Below are 19,109 nucleotides of genomic sequence, written 5' to 3'. Positions count from 1 at the left end.
GGAGGATGGCCCAAGTGCTTGGGCCCTGCACCCCATGGGAGACCAGGAGAAGCACCTGGCTCCTGCCTTCAGATCAGCGTGGTGGGCCAGCCGCAGGGCGCCAGCCGTGGCAGCCATTGGAGGGTGAACCAACGGCAAAAGGAAGACCTTTTTCTCTGTCACTCTCTCTCTCACTATCCACTCTGCCTGTCAAAAAAAAAAAAAAATTTCTACTTGATTTTCCAAATTTAAACCTTATTATCATTAAAAGAAAACATAATGGATGCAATTCTTTTTAAAATAAGTGCTCTGGAATGTAAAACTTCCCATAATATACATTCTAAGTGGCATGGCAATTTGTTAATTTGGATATATCATTATTTTTAAAGTTATAGTGAATTGGGCTAATATATACAGCCTAGCATTGTAATAGTATTTAAATATCATTTGACAAATAAGCTTGGAAATTACTCTATAGTAATACCAGTCCTTAGTATATAAATGAATCCATATTGTGAAGGAACAATTTGTAATTTTTCTGAGGATATTAGCATCAAAAGCAATAAGCTAGTGTAGCTCACGAAAAATAAATCCAACTAGTAAAATCCAGTAGATTTGTCCCCCAGTGGAATAACAGAATTATTGGATTCTAAGAGCAGAGTTGTACAAAGCATGTGATGGGGTAACTCAGATGTTTTCTCACAGAAATGATTCAAAGTTGAAGCAGATGCAGTCTTCAACATGACAAATTGAGGTTGGAAAATAATAACACTTGGAAGTATTTTGAGAAATGGAGAAGTAGTTAGTAGAACTAGAAAATACATAAACTCTGTCCTGATTTTGCATCTGGTTTGTAATCTGGAGTTTAGTAAATTGTGCTGTCACAAGCAGCAAAGTTTACACTAATTTTATATTTCTCACATCTAACATAAGGGGAAAAAAAATCCTTGTAAATCCACTATTGTAGAAAGAGAATTAAAAGGGCTAACATTTGCTGTCCTGAAGAGGAAACAGAGAAAACAGATGACGAAAACAACATTAACAATTTTGTTGAGGAAGAGAACAGCTGGCAGTAGGTAAGTCCTTACGAGTCATACCTGTATGGACCCATTGATCCTTAGAGTGATCTATTTTATAGCTAAACACCTTGAGGAATAAAACTTATATCACACAGTTGCTCCAAAGTCATACATTGAGGCACAGAGCCAATGGAGGTCCACAATGTGACTCAAATGTCAGATTCCAATCACAGTTCAAGTGCAATCAAGAAGCTCTATTTATTAAGGAAGCATGGTGTAGGGAGATTAACATTGAAGTTGGATCCCAATCCTGATTACACCACCCTCCAGATGTGAGCCCTTGGTCATGCTACATTATTAAATCTGGTCTCAGTTTTCATGTTCCTCAAATAAAGGAAGAGAATCATTTCTACTGCTCTTTGAGTTTCAAACATGTTATGCTTCAGAAAGCCATTCGTTCATACATCTTTAAGCAACTGTTTGTGTCAGGGGTTCTTGGAAAAGGTTATAAAGGAAAAACCAGACCTGAATAGAATTGGACAACATAATTAAGATGAGGGTTTGACAAGAGAAGCACTGTGGATAGAGACCTGTCACATTGTGTAAACAACTCCCAACTTATCATACAGGAGATGCCTGAAGGGGAGGAGCATCCAACTTTTGTTCTGTAAGCCTTTTCCTACTTTGAAACATCTATTCTTTTGTCCCTGGAAGACAGTACTTTCAGCACCATAATAGGAGAAAAGAAAAGCCTGTATTCTGGAGAATAGCGGTATTTTTCAAGAGATACAACCCAGCTTCTGAAGGTGAACTATTCAGCTCAGGGGAAACTAAGAACAACTGCAAAGGAGTGAGGAGAGAAAAAGAGGGAAGAACTTATAAAACAGAGGTCACCTCAGTTGCCTAGCACTTCTCTACGCAGAATTCTGTTTAAGTTTCTCACTCTTCAAAAAGGCTTTAGTGTGAAGCCATAGCTAAGGAACTGCCAGGCCTTGAGCCTTTGTTCTGAGGAGCACCTGTCCCAGGACAGCTGTGCCTCCCCTGGGCAGGATCCTCCCCTCCAAACACAAGTCCTGCCTTGGAGCAGGGACTGGCAAACTCCTAAAAAACAGAGAGAGTCTAGGGAATTATTCATTGCTCTTGTACTTATTCTTTAAGCCAGCAGAAATCTAAGGCCCTGAGAAGAATGATAAAATCTAAGCTAGACTGGCTAATTGTTCAGTTCCCTTAAGAAAAGCTGTAGACTGAACCACCATGAAAAATCCAGCAGAGATTCACAAACTGACTCCCAAAATCTGACTCTTATATCTGTTTACTACTCAGAAGTTCATTTGACAGTAACAATGCAACATTAGTAGGAAGCAAATCCAACACTTTTGGTGCCCCTATTAACATCACTATTAAAAGACCCTTCACTGCTCAGCATTTTAAATTCACATTTGAAATATTGTAGACATGCTGACAATTTTTAATTTGCTTTATTGTGGAAAGACTAATGCTCTCACAGGCTGTCTCAAAGCAACATCAGTGTTTGTACCTGCTCTCACTTGTCATGCTTGGCTTAAGTATTTTCTGTGCATTTTTTTAAAGCATCAGTTTGTTTCCTGTCTCCCTTCTGTCTGGATTTGATGGGTGGGTGTGCCAGGCATGCTGTGTCTGCCAACAGGTGGGCAGACACTAGATCAGTCTCTCCCAATCAGCAAGTTCCCATCTGCTAGCTGGAACCTCCATCCGTTCTTTCTGCTTATTACAGCAGCTGAGCTTCAAACTGGGTTCTTTGTGGGCTTCAGGCAGATGCTTAACAAGGTGAGCCAAAGGGAGTCTGGCCATTAGGAGCTGTGTTAAGACTGCCTCAGCTGGACTCTATTTTTCCTATGTTTTTCAAGTGCTTACCTACAGCTTCCCCTGATAGCTTTGCTACAGGATGCCACATGGGGCATCAACTGTATGTGGTGATGCTACTCAGAACTTCAAGTAAAAATGCTTATGCCATGCTTTTCTTTCTCTAATCTTCGCATTTTATTTTGAGTTGAAAATTGTCTTAATTATCAACATTCTGCCTTAAGCATTAGTGTTTTGAAGAAGAATCTTAGTAGGAAGACTGAAAATAATCACATCTTACCTAGAAGAGCCAATTTAAGGTCAGTGAACTGTTGTATAAAGAGCTAAAAATCGGAAATCATACAGCATAGGGTCAGACAACACACTGGTGTAGTCCCAGGATGTGTTACCAATTGGTTCATAATCCCAGGGATGTCTGAAGGGCATCAGCAGAGGGGAAATACCATTTTTTGTGAAGAGCTTAGTAAAGGGTAATCTACACCAGCCAAAAACTAATCTAAGTTTCTTGAATATTGTATGTCAGATTAGAAATTTTCTTACCATGAATTTATATTTTCAATGTGCTCTTCAAGCACATTTTCCTTCTTTCATTCTCTGTTCCTATTCTGTTTGTGCTTGAGTAATACTGCAGGTGGAATGAAATAGAGGAGGGGAGGTGGATTTCTACAGCAAACAATTATTAGAAATTCTCTGCAGGGAATCCAATCGAACATGAGTTGTCTGATAACCAACAAAGAACTGAGTGGGCACAAGTCATGTTCTTTCACAGAATAAGCAGAAAGGCCGGGTTGAGAGTCTGCATTAAATCAAAGCCATTTTTTATCTAATTGAGGTTTGTCTATGGAAGACCCTGGAAGACAGAAAGGCAAAACTGTCCCAGGGAGCTGTAGGCAGGCAGTTGAAAAACAGTGAAGAGCAATTTCCAGCTGAGCCAATTTTTGTCAGACATCATGCAGCTCGGCCAGTTTTTGGCTTTCTTAGTAGAATCTGAACTCCAAGGAACCGGCCTGGGCCTCAGCCTCCATGCTGTGCAGAGGATGCGGAACAAGGAGTCCTGTCTCCAGATGGGATAGTCTTTTAATTGGTTGAGTATAGACCACGGTCTGGGCACAGAATGTCAGACACATCTTGCTGGCACCATCGTTACTGATTCAAAACACACACAGGGTACTGAGGAGCTGCCAAGAGTAGAAGCTGAGCGGACCATGGATTTGAATCACATCTGAACACTAGGGAAGGAAAAGAAAAAGTGCTCCCCTTGCAAACTACGCAAGAAAATGGTGTTTTCACTCACTGAATATCATAATACGTGCTTCTTTTCTTTTTAATGTTACTCCTCTTTGCATTTTTCAAAGTTGGACATTTCCAACATTCTTTTTTGTCTCTCATCTGCAACTGCCTATTATGCTAGTTGAAAATCAGTCTTTATAGAATAATTTGTCTGTAAATAAAAGTCTTAACGATCATTTACAGTATATGTGAGTTAGATATTTTTGTTGCATTATTAAAGGTGGCAAAATCTCACCTTTTGATGCATGTGTTTCTTTCTAGATTGACAAAGTTCTCCTCTGAAATCACCATCTCTATAGATGACTGCCTATATCATGTACTCTGTGAAGTCAGTTCTCCTTCCTTGAAGGTCAGGTTCCATACCCTTCACTCTACACAAATGGCTTTATTGGCAGAGGCATGAGTTGGGGGTAAATACTCCTTTTTTATGAAAGCATTCCTTGTGTGTATGTGTGGAGGGGTGCAACTATTAGGCTGTGATATAAAAAATTGTTAGGGTATAATAACAGTAACTTCGGGAACGGCACCATGCGCAGTAGGTTAATCCTCTGCCTATGGCGCTGGCATCCCATAGGGCACCGGTTCTAGTCCCGGTTGCTCCACTTCCAGTCCAGCTCTCTGCTGTGGCCTAGGAAAGCAGTAGAAGATGGCCCAAGTCCTTGGGCCCCTGCACCCACATGGAAGACCCAGAGGAAGCTCCTGGCTCCTGGCTTCGGATCGGCATAGCTCCAGTCATTGCGGCCATTTTGGGGGGTGAACCAACGGATGGAAGACCTTTCTCTCTGTCTTTCCCTCTCACTCTCTGTAGCTCTACCTCTCAAATAAATAAATAAAATCTTTAAAAAATTGTAATAACAGTTGCTTCAAGGCCAGGGCTAACTCTGGGGTGGGTACCTCAAGAGGAACATAAGGAGGACTATGGTAGTGAACAGGAAATTGGGACACAGGTTGGAAAGGCAGGGAGTTACCTGAAACAAAGATCATTTGCCTGAGGGCCCTGCTTTATTTCAATGATACAGAAAGCCCTATTAATTATATAAAAGCAGTGTGGGGTTTTGTTTTTGTTTAATGTACATTTTGAATGTCAGAGTTACAGAGAGAGAGGGAGAGAGAGAGAGAGAGAGAGAGAGAGAGAGAGAGAAACACAGATCTGCCATCTGCTGGTTTGCTCCCCAGATGGCCGCAATGGCCAGTGCTGAACCAGAGCAAAGCTAGGAGCTTCTTTCAGATCTCTCACATGGGTGGCAGGGGCCCAAACATTTGGACCATCTTTTGCTGCTTTTCTCAGGCCATTAACAGGGAGCTGGATAGGAAGTGGAGCAACTGGGAGGTTGATCAGCACCCAGGGGATGCTGGCATTGCAGACTGTGATTTTACCCTCTATGCTGCAACACTGGCCCCTATACAGCAGTTTTTATTCAAGAGCACACTTGATTATTACCTTGTAAACTTTCTCCAATCTACTTCCAAGGCTCTCACTCTGATTCAGTATGTTCAGGGATGGTGTTTGTGCCTGTCGCTGCATTTTGCAAAGGATTCCAGGATACTCAGAGCCAAGTTTCCAGGTAAGAAAAACTTTTTGGGCTGCTCACTTGGGCCCCACCTGAATCACCTACATCCCTCTCAGCCATCCTCCATGATTCCTGTTTGACTTGTCTTCTAGTTTGATGTGAAAAAGGAAGATGCTAGATGAAAAGTAGCTCCATTTACTACTCCATCCTGTTCCTTCCTGTTTTTCCATACCAGCATAGAAAAGCTCTACTTTTTCACTGACACTCAAGGGAAAAGAGATCATGGAGAGCTGCTTATTTGTATTTTCAGTAGCCATGGCCATTGCTTGATCTGAAACTCAGTTTCACCCACTTGTTTCTGGTTTCTCCTGCCAGACTATCAAGGTCAAAGTCAGTCTCTACCACTTACCCAGTTACCAAGTGTGTGACCTTGAACAAGATTATTTAACTATTCTGTATCTAAAATCCCTCATCATGAAATGAGCATGCTAATCTCATGGGGCTGTTGTAGTGAAGAACCATTACCCATAAACCATCACAGGTGGGGAACATCTGGCCCACAGGCTGTGTAAGGCCTGCAAAAGCATTTGATCTGGTCCTGCCCAAGTGATCTCACGTGGTATTCAAAATTCATTAAATCTATGGCAGTCAAATTTTTAAGCTGATAATTTTGTATGACCTATGAATTTTGTTATAATTTTCAAAGGGCCCTTGACAGGAAAATAAAGGTTCCCACCCCTGATCAATGGTGTCTGGACACACTATTTTGATCTAAATTTTAATAGCTTTCTCATGTTGCTTAAATTTCAGACTTACTATAGAACTTCTGAAATTATTATTTCTTGTAACTACTGACATACATAGTAGAAGCAAAGGATTAAAAGCACAATTTTAGGGAATTACTGGAAAATTATTCTTTTTACTTAAGTTTTTATTGATTGATTTGATTTGAAAGGCTGAGACAGATGCTTTACCCATTGGTTCATTCTATAAATGCCTGCAACATGCAGGGCGGGGCCAAGTCAAAGCCAGGAGCCCAGAACTCAACTCATTCTCCCACATGAGTAGCGGGGACTCAAGTACTTGAGAAGGCATCTGCTGCCTCCCATAGAACACAATAGCAGGAATCTGGAATCAAAAATGGAGCTGAGCCTTGACTCAGGCACTATGATAAATCAGACAGGCATCTCAAGAGGATCCTTAACCACTGTGCCTACTCCCAAATTATGGTTTTTAAATATAACTCTTCCTTTTGGAGTCAAAAGGCAGGTCATCTGAATATATTTACACATAGAAATGCCCCAGAACCTTAAAAACATATTTTTAATTATGAAAGTGGATATTGCCATTTTTTCATGAATCTTTCAGTTCATGCAAGACTGTGACAAGTTCATTACATGATGCTAAAGTTTTGGTGGATATTTTCATCTGATTCTTTAAAAGTCTGATTCTTGTAACCGTTTGTCTGTCATTTGTAGCATTTTCCCTTTCAGCTTCATCAACTGAATTTTTATTCAGTAGCTTATGCCTATGATGAATTTCTACTTAAAGTCAGTTCACAGAAATATCATTAGAAACCATGCACACACACACATACCCCAGAAGCTGATAGTATATACATTGTCAGAATCTGAAAATGGAAGGGGAAAGATAACTCAAAATGTCTAAGGCAAACTCTGGCTAAGACAATAATTATTCTATTTGTGTGTGTATGTGTGTGATGTGTATGTATGTGATGTGTGTATGTGTGTGACTTGTATGAGTGTGGAGTGTGCGTATGCATATGCCTGTGTATATGCACATGTATTTATATGTCACCTCAACAAAACTTTTAGACAAGTTTGGAAGACTTTATTCTAACACAGTTGACTATTCAAATGACTAAAGAAAAAATTCTGTCATCCATGAAATGGGTTGATGAGAAATGAAAGCAGAGAAAAGTGAGAGGAACAAGTCTTGGTACCAACAGTGTACAAACTTCAAAAAAGCCACAGTCTCAGCTGATGGCCTTAGAAAGTTTTCTGATATTCTGGTTTCAATGGCTAAGCTGTGCCTAATGTGAATGTGGATGTCTAAAGTTGTAGCCAAGGACCTTGAGGAATCTGACACCTTTTGGCAATAGCAATACTATTGAGGATGATTCTATCAGGCTGAAGTGATTAAGTGTTCCATCATTTTAGTTCCACTAATTCCAGATCATCTTGACTGAAATTTGGCTTTTCTTCTATGGCAAGAGAATGGTATGGTCATAAGAACACAAGGTTCTAGTTCCCCAAATTGCATTTATCATTGTGAATTAACATTTGCATTATTTGTCCTTCTTTAAAGGTTTGGCCACAGAGATATGTGCACTGGTTCTGTAAACATATCACAAGCCAATCACTTGGATCCACCATCCAGACCTAACTCAAGACTTCAGCATCTAGTACCTATATCATAGTGACAGAGTTCTAGCTTGTTTTCCATAGTATAACTCACTCTAATGCATCATCCAGAACATTTTCAGATGGTATTTAATGCAAATATTTTCACTTAGATATTTGCCTAAATTCCTTTAATGTTTTTCCACTGTCAGCAAAAAAAAAAAAAATAAAAAAATAAAAAAATAAAAAAATAAACAACAAAAACTTCAAATTGCTTGGCTGGGCTCATGGTTCTCCCTGACCTATACACTTCACCCTGAATCTATAGCTCTTCAGAGAATCCCAGCAACATCATAGTTGTCTTACTTGATGGTCCTCAAATAGGTTACACTTTTTCACACCTCCATGATTTGAGCACATAGTTCTTAACTGAAATAAGCTTCTTCTCCTTTCTGAGAAACGAGTCAGTGTTCTGATCTTTCATCTGGTCTTGGTGCCATAGCTAATACTACTACCAAGGATTTTTTTTTTTAATATACCACTGACATAACATTGTTTTCTCCATGCCTCTCCTGTTTGTACATATGTAAATCAGAGTACATACAATTTTAATTGCATTCATTACTTTATATACTTGCCTTTATTTTACTACCCACTTCAGTGATTTGAGTGATGTCTTATGTTTATAATCGAAGGTCCTGTCATAGTATTTTATCTAGTAGGTACTTCATGTTTGTTGACTAAAATAACCAAGTAGGTTGACAATTAGATATAAGAACTAAAAAAATTTGCCTTTATTAACTGGTTTCTGTAAGCCAGGGGCAATGGTGAATCAGTTTTAATTAATTGATGAATTAATATCTAGATTACCCAGGGGGAGTACAGAATGAAATAAATAATTGCAGTAGATACAAAGCATAATAATATAATCAAATTTGTATATTGAGTAAACTGAAATGAACACTAACAGGGATAAATTTAATTAAATCAATGTTTAAGCTATATAAATTATACAGATTCATGATTATTTAGTAGTTATATTCATCTTAACATTTTTAAAACTATTAAGTGAGCAAACACTTGGCACAGTAGTTAAGATGGCACTTGAGATACCTGCATCCCATACTAGAACACTGAGATCTGAGTCATGACTTGATCTCCCAGTCTAGCTTCTTGCAAATGCTGATGAGGTTTCTTGTGCTTCAGTCCCTGCTATTCACATGAGAGACCTAGATTGGGTTCTGCTTCAGCATAGCCCTACTGTTTGGGCATTGAGGAAGTGAAACGGAAGATGGAAAATTTCTAACATTGGGCCAGCGCCATGGCTCACTAGGCTAATCCTGGGTTCTAGTCCCCGTTGGGGCACCAGTTCTGTCCTGGTTGCTCCTCTTTCAGTCCAGCTCTCTGCTGTGGCCAAGGAAGGCAGTGGAAAATGGCCCAAGCCCTTGGGCCCTGCACCCATATGGGGAATCATGGGGAGGCACCTGGCTCCTGGCTTCGGATCAGTGCAGCACACCAGCCGTAGTAGCCATTTTGGGGGTGAACCAAAGGAAGGAAGACCTTTCTCTCTCTCTGTCTCTCTCTCTCTAACGCTGCCTGTCAAAAAAAAAAAAAAAAAAAAAAAAAAAAGGAAAATCTCTAACATGTACATAGGAAGGGGAAAGGAGAGAAGTAGAGAGGGCGTGAGAAAAAAAATAGAGATCTTCCATTTGCTGGTTTACCCCCCAAATGGCAATGGCCAGATATGAAGCCAGGAATCCATTCTGGGCACCCACAGAGGTGGCAGGGTCCTAAGCACTTGGGCCATCATCTACTGCCTTCCCAGGCACATTAGCAGAAATTTCAATTAGAAGCAGAACAGCCAGGATGAAAAAGAGCACCCCAATATGCCAACATGACTTTGCAGGTGGCTTAACCTACTGTGCCGCAACACTGGCAATTATTTTTAATGAGACCATGATTTTATGCTTCTAATGACATTTGCTTTCCTTTTGGTTTCTGGGCCTATGTATTTGGACCAAGTTTCAGTTCTTCTGTTTTTTAAAATATTTTTAAGGGCCCCTCTGTCTCCTTGGCATTATGAAAGCTCTTGAGAGCTGTTTGGATGATAACAAGTGCAGCAAACTGCAGGTGAATGGGCCTTAGAATTGCATAAACAACAAAGGAAAGCATTTTATAACAACAAAGATAGAGGCTAGGGAGTCCTTATGAATATGTTATTAAGCACCTGCATTCCAGTTTCTAAACTCAAGTTGTTAGAAAAGAAGGGATGGTAACTTTTGGCCAGAATTTAGATCTGTGTAGAAACTGTTTGTTTGTTTGTAAAATTAAATTAAATTACAACAATTGAGATAAGTTTTCTCCCCTTGACACCCATTTGAATGTTAAAATCTCTTCTGTACTACTGCCATATACTTCTGTATGGAGAAAGAGTTTGACCTTGGAGAAGCATTAACAATCATTTTCTATGTTGAAAATTCTTTAAGAAATGAAAATGATCTATCTGAAAGACAGGCTTAGCACAGAAAAGTCTGTTGGGATGCACTATTCAGAAGAAAGGGGGTAGCAAGGAAAAGCAGGTGCCTGGCATAGAACAAACTAGTAAAATATTCAACAATCAAAATTTTGGTTCAGTGAGGAAAGATCTTTTAAAAGAGGAGTTGCACAACTTTAATTTCATTAAGAATGTCTGAGCTGGGCTGGTGCTGTGGTACAGCGGGTTAATGCCCTGGCCTAAATCACCGGCATCCCATATGGGCGCTGGTTCTAGTCCCGGCTGCTCCACTTCTGATCCAGCTCTCTGCTATGGCCTGGGAAAGCAGTAGAAGATGGCCCAAGTCCTTGGGCCCCTGCACCCGCATGGGAAACCCGGAGGAAGCTCCTGGCTCCTGGCTTCGGATTGGTGCAGCTCAGGCAGTTGCAGCCATCTGCGGAGTGAACCAGCGGATGGAAGACCTCTCGCTCTCTCTCTGCCTCTCCTTTCTCTGTGTAACTCTGACTTTCAAATAAATAAATAAATCTTTAAAAGAAAAAAAAAAAAAAGAATGTCTGAGCCAGAGATTAGGAATAGCTTTGGTAACAGAATTCACATTTTTAACTTAGTAGATGGAATTCTAAGCACAAATCAAGACAGATTCAAATATAATCTCAACCAATAATGTTTGGGGATAGACTGTTTCTAAGCTTAAGAAATGCAGAATTTACTGAGAGCGCTTCAATCAAGGAAAGATCAAAGTAAAATGAGATCATTGTTACTGTGTTATGAATCCAATTAGCTTTTTATAGTAGGATTTTTCAGTGAGGAGAATTACTTTCTTATCTGCAGAACTTGATTCTATGGGAGTGAGCAGATACAGGTGTAAGTAGGAATGTAGAAGGCGCAGCTCCCATTCTGAGTGGGCAAGCAGGCATTTGGCATAGTGGGTTAAAACACCCACGTGGGATGCTCACATCCTTGGTTTGAGTTCCAGCTCCTCTGGTTCTGATCCACCTTTCTGTTAATGTTTATCTCTGGAAGCAGCAGGTGATGGCTCAAGTATTTGTTCCCTTGCTACCCATGTGGGAGACATGGATGGAGTTCCTAGCTATTAGCTTCAGTCTGGCCCATACCTGGTTGTTGCCACTTGGAGAGTAAACCAGCAGATGGAAGTTATATTTCTGTATTTCTGTATCTTTCTCTTTCATTAAAGAAATAAAAAGAAACCCAACAGAATGAGCCTCTCAGCTTGATCCAGACTCAACATAGAAATAAAAATGCAAGCTGTTTGAAAAGAAGGGTTATTAACTTTTGAATGAAACTGTGGTTGGTGTTTGGCATTTTTAAAGTTTAATTAAGTTGCATGCTGGTCAAAAGAGATAGTTATGTATGGGCTCCTACAATTGCAAAGATTGAATGAGAACAGATTATCTGGTCAGTGATGCTGAGAGCTCTCCTCATCCAGCCTCTCTAGGAAGAAGTTATTGGTGGAGTAAAGGCTACGTGATAAAAAGAAGATATAGGAAAGCCAGACTGATTAGTGGGCTTTTCTCAATGAGTCACCATCTGCAATGAGTCACCCATGACAAAAAGAGGGAATGGAGCTCATGGATGCTGTTGCAGGTTGTACTGTGACTCTCAGCGAGCAATGTCAAAGTTTGACTCTATTTATTTATTTATTTATTTATTTTTGACAGGCAGAGTGGACAGTGAGAGAGAGAGACAGAGAGAAAGGTCTTCCTTTGCCGTTGGTTCACCCTCCAATGGCCACCGCGGCCGGCGCGCTGCAGCTGGCGCACCGCGCTGATCCGATGGCAGGAGCCAGGTACTTATCCTGGTCTCCCATGGGGTGCAGGGCCCAAGCACTTGGGCCATCCTCCACTGCACTCCCTGGCCACAGCAGAGAGCTGGCCTGGAAGAGGGGCAACCGGGCCAGAATCCGGTGCCCCGACTGGGACTAGAACCCGGTGTGCCGGCGCCACAAGGCGGAGGATTAGCCTAGTGAGCCGTGGCGCCGGTCAAAGTTTGACTCTTATATCTGTGAATGTAACTTTATTTGAAAATCGACTCTTTACCCATTCAAGTCTTATAGGAAAATCCTAATCCAATATGGTTAGCGGCCATAGGAGAAAAGGGAAATCTGGACAGATGCTTAAAGATGAAAATATCTTGCGAAGGCACAAAGTAAGGAAGACACAGGCCAAGAACAGATTTGTATTGCCACAGCCTGTGGCATACCTGTGGCTAAAAGAAGTTGGAAGAGGCAAGAAGGATCCTCCTTTCCAAGAGTTTGCAAAGGAAATTTACCCTGTCAATACCTTAATTTCAGACACTGCCATGCAGAAGTATGCCATAAGAGTTTTCTGTTGTTTTAAACTACCCAGTGGGTGGTCTTTTGTTAGAGCCACCCTAGGAAACTGCATGGATGCCAACCTCCTCACAGAGTTATTAAGATGTCACTAGAGTGGGAGCAGCAGAGATTGGCAGAGGACCATCTTAGAATCGCACACTTCCTGGAAATCATGTTCACTTTTTCTCAGGTTGGTAGTTGTTAAGCCACCCATCTTCTTCAGGTAACACTCAAGAAATGGGCAACAGCAAGATTATCTTACAGTTACAGGAGAGGGGCTCCAAATAGCAGAGGTAACATTTTCTTTAAGAAAGACTTATGAGATGCAAAATAATGGTAATGTGGAAACAGAACTTGTACTTCCTCTGGCCTCTCACAGGGGTGAAGTCTTCAATCAGACCTTACATAGGTCGGGAGGGAAGTGTTTTCTTTTTGATGTACTTGTTTCTCTAGATATGGAAGTTGTCTTCAGCCTAGCTAATGCTGGAGACTTGCTGCTCTCTAGGGGACAGAGCTTCTTACATAATAGTCAGAGAAACTTCATCAGGGACTATGGGAGTCAGTTTTAAAATATGAAATCAGGCTGGTGCCGCAGCTCACTAGGCTAATCCTTCGCCTTGCAGCGCCGGCACACCCGGTTCTAGTCCCGGTCGGGGCACCGGATTCTGTCCTGGTTGCCCCTCTTCCAGGCCAGCTCTCTGCTGTGGCCAGGGAGTGCAGTGGAGGATGGCCCAAGTACTTGGGCCCTGCACCCCGTGGGAGGCCAGGAGAAGCACCTGGCTCCTGCCATCGGATCAGCGTGGTGCACCGGCAGCAGCGCGCCGGCCGCGGCGGCCATTGGAGGGTGAACCAACAGCAAAGGAAGACCTTTCTCTCTGTCTCTCTCTCTCACTGTCCACTCTGCCTGTCCAAAAAAAAAATTAAAAAAATATGAAATCAGTTTTTTATATAAAAAGTTATTTGAGAGAGTGAGGCAGGGACTGGCATTGTGCCTGCAACACCAGCTTCCCATATGGGCACTGGTTTGAGTCCCAGCTGCTGTACTTCCCATCCAGCTCCCTGCTAATGTTCTGGGAAAGCAGTGGAAGACAGCCCAAGTACTTGGCCCCTATACCCAAAAAGAAGATCTGGAAGAAACTCCTGTCTTTGGGCTAGCCCTGCTCTGGCCATTGTGGCCATTTGGGGAATAAAGCAAAGGATAAATGATCTCTTTCTCTCTCCAACTCTGCCTTTTAAATAAAAAAATAAAAATAACTAAAATAAATTTGAAAAAAAAGAACAGGAGAGCCAGCATATATGTGAGATTTCCCATCCAAATTCACTTCCCAAATGTCTGCAAGAGCTGGAGATGGGCTAGGCCAAATCCAAGAGCCAGAAACTCATCTGGGGTTCCCTATGTGAGAGGCAGGGACTCAAATATTTGAGCTATCACTTGATACCTATCAGAGCATGCATTAACTGGAAGCTAGACTTGAAAGTGGAGCAGGAAACTGGAAGAGCCACTATGGAAGTCAGTTTGAAGATTGCTCAGAAACCTGAATATAGCCCTACCATACAACCCAGCCATCCCACTCCTTGGAATTTACCCAGAAGAAATTAAATTGGCAAATAGAAGAGCTGTCTGCACCTCAATGTTTATTGCAGCTCAATTCACAATAGCTAAGACCTGGAATCAACCTAAATGCCCATCAACAGAAGACTGGATAAAGAAATTATGGGATATGTACTCTATAGAATACTATACAGCAGTAAAAAATGAAATCAGGTCATTTGCAACAAAATGGAGGCATCTGGAAAACATCATGCTGAGTGCAATAAGCCAGTCCCCAAGGGACAAATATCATATATTCTCCCTGATTGGTGACAACTAACTGAGCACCTGAAAGGGAACCTGTTGAAGTGAAATGGACACTGTGAGAAACAATGTCTTGATCAGCCCTTGTCCTGACTGTTGAGGAACAACTTACTATTTTATTCCTTTTAGTATGTTTTTGTTCTACTTAATACCATTGGTTAAACTCTAATTAACACACAATTATTCTTAGGCATTTAAAATTAACTGAAAAGTGATCCCTGTTAAATGTAAGAGTGGGAATAAGAGAGGGAGGAGATGTACAGTTTGGCACATGCTCACTCGGACTTACCACTAACGGTAGAGCTAGAAACATGACTGGAGATTCCAATTCAAACCCATCAAGGTGGCATGTACCAATGCCATCTCACTAGTCAAAGTGATCAGTTTCAGTTCATAATTGATCAAAAAGATAGGATTAAGAGTCAAAGGGATTACATAAATAAGACCAGTGTTTGTGAATAATAACTGATAGAATTAAAAAGGAGACAATGATCCTACATGGGAAGCAGGACACACAGCAGATACATAGAATGGCAAATGCCCTAAACAGCACTCTGGCCTCAGAATCAGCCTTAAGGCATTTGGATCTGGCTAAAAAGCCCATGAGAGTTTCACAGGCATAGAAAGCAAATACACTGTGGCATAAAAAAATGACCTAAATGAAAGATCTCTGTGAGTGAGATCCCAATGGAAAGAATAGGGCCATCAAAGAAGGCGATACCTTTCTCTGAAGGGAGGAGAGAACTTCTACTTTGACTATGACCTTGTCTAAATATGATCAGAGTTGGTGAACTCAAGAGGCTTCCATAGCCTTGGCAGCTCATAACAAGAGCCTCAGGTGATTATTGACATCATAAATAAGAGTGTCAATTGTTCAGTCAACAATGGGAGTCACCGTGCACCTGCTCCCCATTTAGGAACTCTGTCCTTACTCTGTTGTACTATGTGAATTAATGGTAAAACTACTACTCAAACGGTACTCTATACTTTGTGTATCTGTGTGGGTGCAGTCTGTTGAAATCTTTACTTAGTATATACTAAGTTGATCTTCTGTATATAAAGATAAATGAAATGAATCTTGATGAAGAATGGGATGGAGAGGGTGTGGGAGAAGAGATGGTTGTGGGTGGGAGGGAGGGAAAAGCCACTATAATACAAAAGTTGTACTTTGGAAATTTATATTTATTAAATAAAAGTTGAAAAAAAAGAAAGTGGGGCAGGTACTCTTGAATCCAAGGTCTCTGAGACAAGAAGTGGAGGTCCCAAGCAGCATCTCACCTACCCTTAGAATTCAGTTCTCAATGTCAGGAAATATAGTAAATCATTTGTTTAAGGGGAGAAAACACGTATAATATGGGGCTGGTAAATATACTGGTCTTACACTAAGACTTCTTAGTAGGGGGCATATGTATTAAGATTTCATTTCATTTTATTTCACATAGGAAACCTACTATTTTGGGTCATTATGTTTCTTCATTCTAAGAATTGTCATAACTTCTCTTCACCAGTTGATCCTGTCTTGCAGAGCCACATACAATTTCCAGGAAGGAAAAGTCATGCTGTGTACTATATTAGGCAGAAGTAAGTACTATTTATTATAATATGTCTCTGGAAATACAAAGTTATACTACTATTACCTATGAGAACATTTCAGATTTCTATAATGTCTGTCAGGAGATTGAATTTCTAAAGAAAAAAACACAGAAAAAAAATGTTATATAATGCTAAAGTAAACCCAATTCTCTCACAAGTGGAATTTTTTTTTTATTTCTGAATCCCCTCTCTCAATAATACGGAACCATTTCCAACTTAAACAAAACTCTAAATGCTTAAGTAATCATGTTAGATTAGGAGATTAGGGGTAGGCTTTAGCAGAATGGTCAAGAGGCTTCCCACATACAAGTATTTGGGTTTAGTATTCTGGCTCCAGGATCCTGCTATTAATAAGACAGTGGGAGACAGCAACCATGGCTCAAGTAATTGTGTTCCTATACCTGTGCCTTCCACCATGGGAGACATGGATTGCGTTCCCAGATCCTGACTCTGACCCAGGACAGTCTCACTGTTAAGGGTACTTGAAGAGTAAACCAGGGTATGAGGGTCTCCTCTCTCCCTCCTCCCACTAGACCTTTCTTTTCTCTGTGTAAGTATGTGTCTCTTTGTCTCTCAAATAAAAATCTAAGAAGTCAGAACTCATTCCTACAGCTTACACACACACACACACACACACACACACACTCAGCTTCCCTGTACAATTGAACATGAATATATTTCACAACCCCAGGACATGCCACTCTTACCACAGTCCATGAAAATACCACTTTCTTTAGGACAGCATACAACAAAGTTGGCCACAATGGCCCTGTGAAACACATATATGAATGATAAGGATATGAAAATCCAGAAGAATTCTGTTTTTTCTGAATTGACACAATTTTATGGCCTACTTTAAGCTAGTAAATATTAATTTTCAATGTTAATATTGGACTTCATTAGAAAAGCCATTTCCAACCAAGAACAAGTAGACTTAAATGTTCCTATTTTATTTCTGGGTAAGCAGTCTCTTTCATATAAAACTGCTAAGTAACTAGTACTGCAAAAGCTTCAAAAGGTAAGCAATTGAATTCTATCCCCCTATTCATATTCAGTACTGTTCAAATTACATGTGACCTACAAATTCCTACATTTGTTTGAAGAAGAAAACACATAGAAGATAAGAAGGTCTGCTTTTCATGTATTGTTCATGTTGGAACCACTATAACATGCAATTTTTATTATCTACTCAGATACAAGCACCCTCAAACACAAAGTAGAAATGGAAATAAATATCTATATCCCATTCAGAGCTCTGTAGAACAACAAAAACAGAAAGCTAAAATATCTGTTACCTTGATTCAAACTGCGGGTAAAAATCTTCAGGGAAAGATTAAAATAACCTTAAAAAGGTAGTGACTTCAATGGTAAAAATTGTTGTAAGGTTTTTCCTTTCATTGTTTTTTCTCCATTAAGTGATAATCAGATCAGTAATTTACTAAGATTGTCAATGCCTCACTCAGTTTTGTTAAGTATTTCATTCAACATCTCAAATAGTGCTGAAAAACCAAACATTATCTAAACCTAAGATAGATGAATACAGACACACACACACACACACACACACACAGAGATTCATTTCTATAAGACAGCATTCATATTCTTTTTTCAGAGGGGAAATACCTGGGTACTGTTTTATAGCAAAAAGAGTTAACACTGCACCAGGATTGAGAAGTAGGTTTTAATTTTTATTCTAGTCTACACCAGTGTGAATTCCACAAGAAAAGTAACCCTACCTAGACCTCAGTTTCATCATCTGTAAAATGCTGTAGAACAGAATATTTTATTCAATTGCCAAGCATTTTAAAGAACTAAGCATAACATCAGATTTTCTGGCATTTTTAGGTAGACTAATTTTTATTACAATTAATATAAGAGTTTAGATAAATATCAAAGGATCAAAGATATGGAGTAATTAGATAAAATGTAGCTTATTCTCACACACCTGAATTAGATCAAATACCTATAACTCATTATGAAATATTTGCCCAACTGAGCATAGCTAACATTGTGTCTTTTCATACTCAAGGCAGAGTTTAGGTCTCATTTCCTTAATGAAGTCTTTCCAGATTAAACATTGTATGTTAAACTGCTAAAGCCACTTGTCTGGCCTTACAAACCATGCTTAAGGATATGCTACACACAGAAACACAGAAAGCTAATTTTGAAGGAATATGAAGGCAGAAAATCTCCCAATGAAAGTACAAAGGAAATCCAAAGCAAACAACAGGAATATTTACAGAAAAAACAGCAAGGCCAATTTGTTACTAATCGATAGTAACCTTGAACGTATATGGCCTAAATTCTCCAATTAAGAGATAGACTGGTTGAATAGATTAAACAAGACCCATCTATTTGCTGCCTACAAGAAACACACCAACAAGGATAGACAAAGTGAAAAGATAGAAAAAAAATCTCACGCTAACAGAAAGCAAAAATAGCAGGTGTAGCCAATATCAGACAGAATTGACTAACACAAAAAATGTTAAAAGTGACAAAGAATGGCATTATATAATGATTGCAGGATCAATTCAACAGGGAGATTTGACTATAATAAATGTATGTACCCAATGCAGGGTGCCTGGTTATATTTTTTAAAGATTTATTTATTATTTGAGAGGCAGAGTTACTGACAGAAGCAAAGACAGAGACAGAGAGAGGGGTCTTCCATCCACTGGTTCACTCCCCAAATGGCCTTAACAGCTGGAGTTGGGCCAATCAGAAATGAGGATCTTCTTACAGGCCTCCCACATGGATGCAGGGTCCCAGCACCTGAGCCATCTTTCACTGCTTTCCCAGGCCGTAAGCAGAGAGCTGGATGAGAAGAAAAG

The 19,109-nt window shown here is 40.2% G+C and overlaps 1 protein-coding gene and 1 long non-coding RNA gene across 11 annotated transcripts in view; one reads left to right on the top strand and one right to left on the bottom strand.

Annotated features, from left to right (window-relative positions):
* Positions 1-19,109, bottom strand: part of LRP1B (LDL receptor related protein 1B) — a 2,140,503-nt gene that overhangs the window by 1,682,464 nt on the left and 438,930 nt on the right. The window lies entirely within an intron of this gene.
* Positions 15,575-19,109, top strand: part of LOC103348751 (uncharacterized) — a 34,954-nt gene continuing 31,419 nt past the window's right edge. For both annotated transcript variants that reach the window (XR_011387599.1, XR_007920683.2), the window contains exons 1-2: positions 15,575-15,661; positions 16,194-16,266. This is a non-coding gene — a long non-coding RNA (uncharacterized lncRNA). The remainder of the gene's footprint in view (positions 15,662-16,193; positions 16,267-19,109) is intronic.

This window comes from Oryctolagus cuniculus, chromosome 3 (assembly GCF_964237555.1).
Source record: "Oryctolagus cuniculus chromosome 3, mOryCun1.1, whole genome shotgun sequence".
In the NCBI taxonomy this organism is placed as follows: Eukaryota; Metazoa; Chordata; class Mammalia; order Lagomorpha; family Leporidae; genus Oryctolagus; species Oryctolagus cuniculus.
The sequence above is the reverse complement of the archived record's forward strand: the minus strand, read 5'-3'. Positions and strand labels throughout refer to the sequence as shown.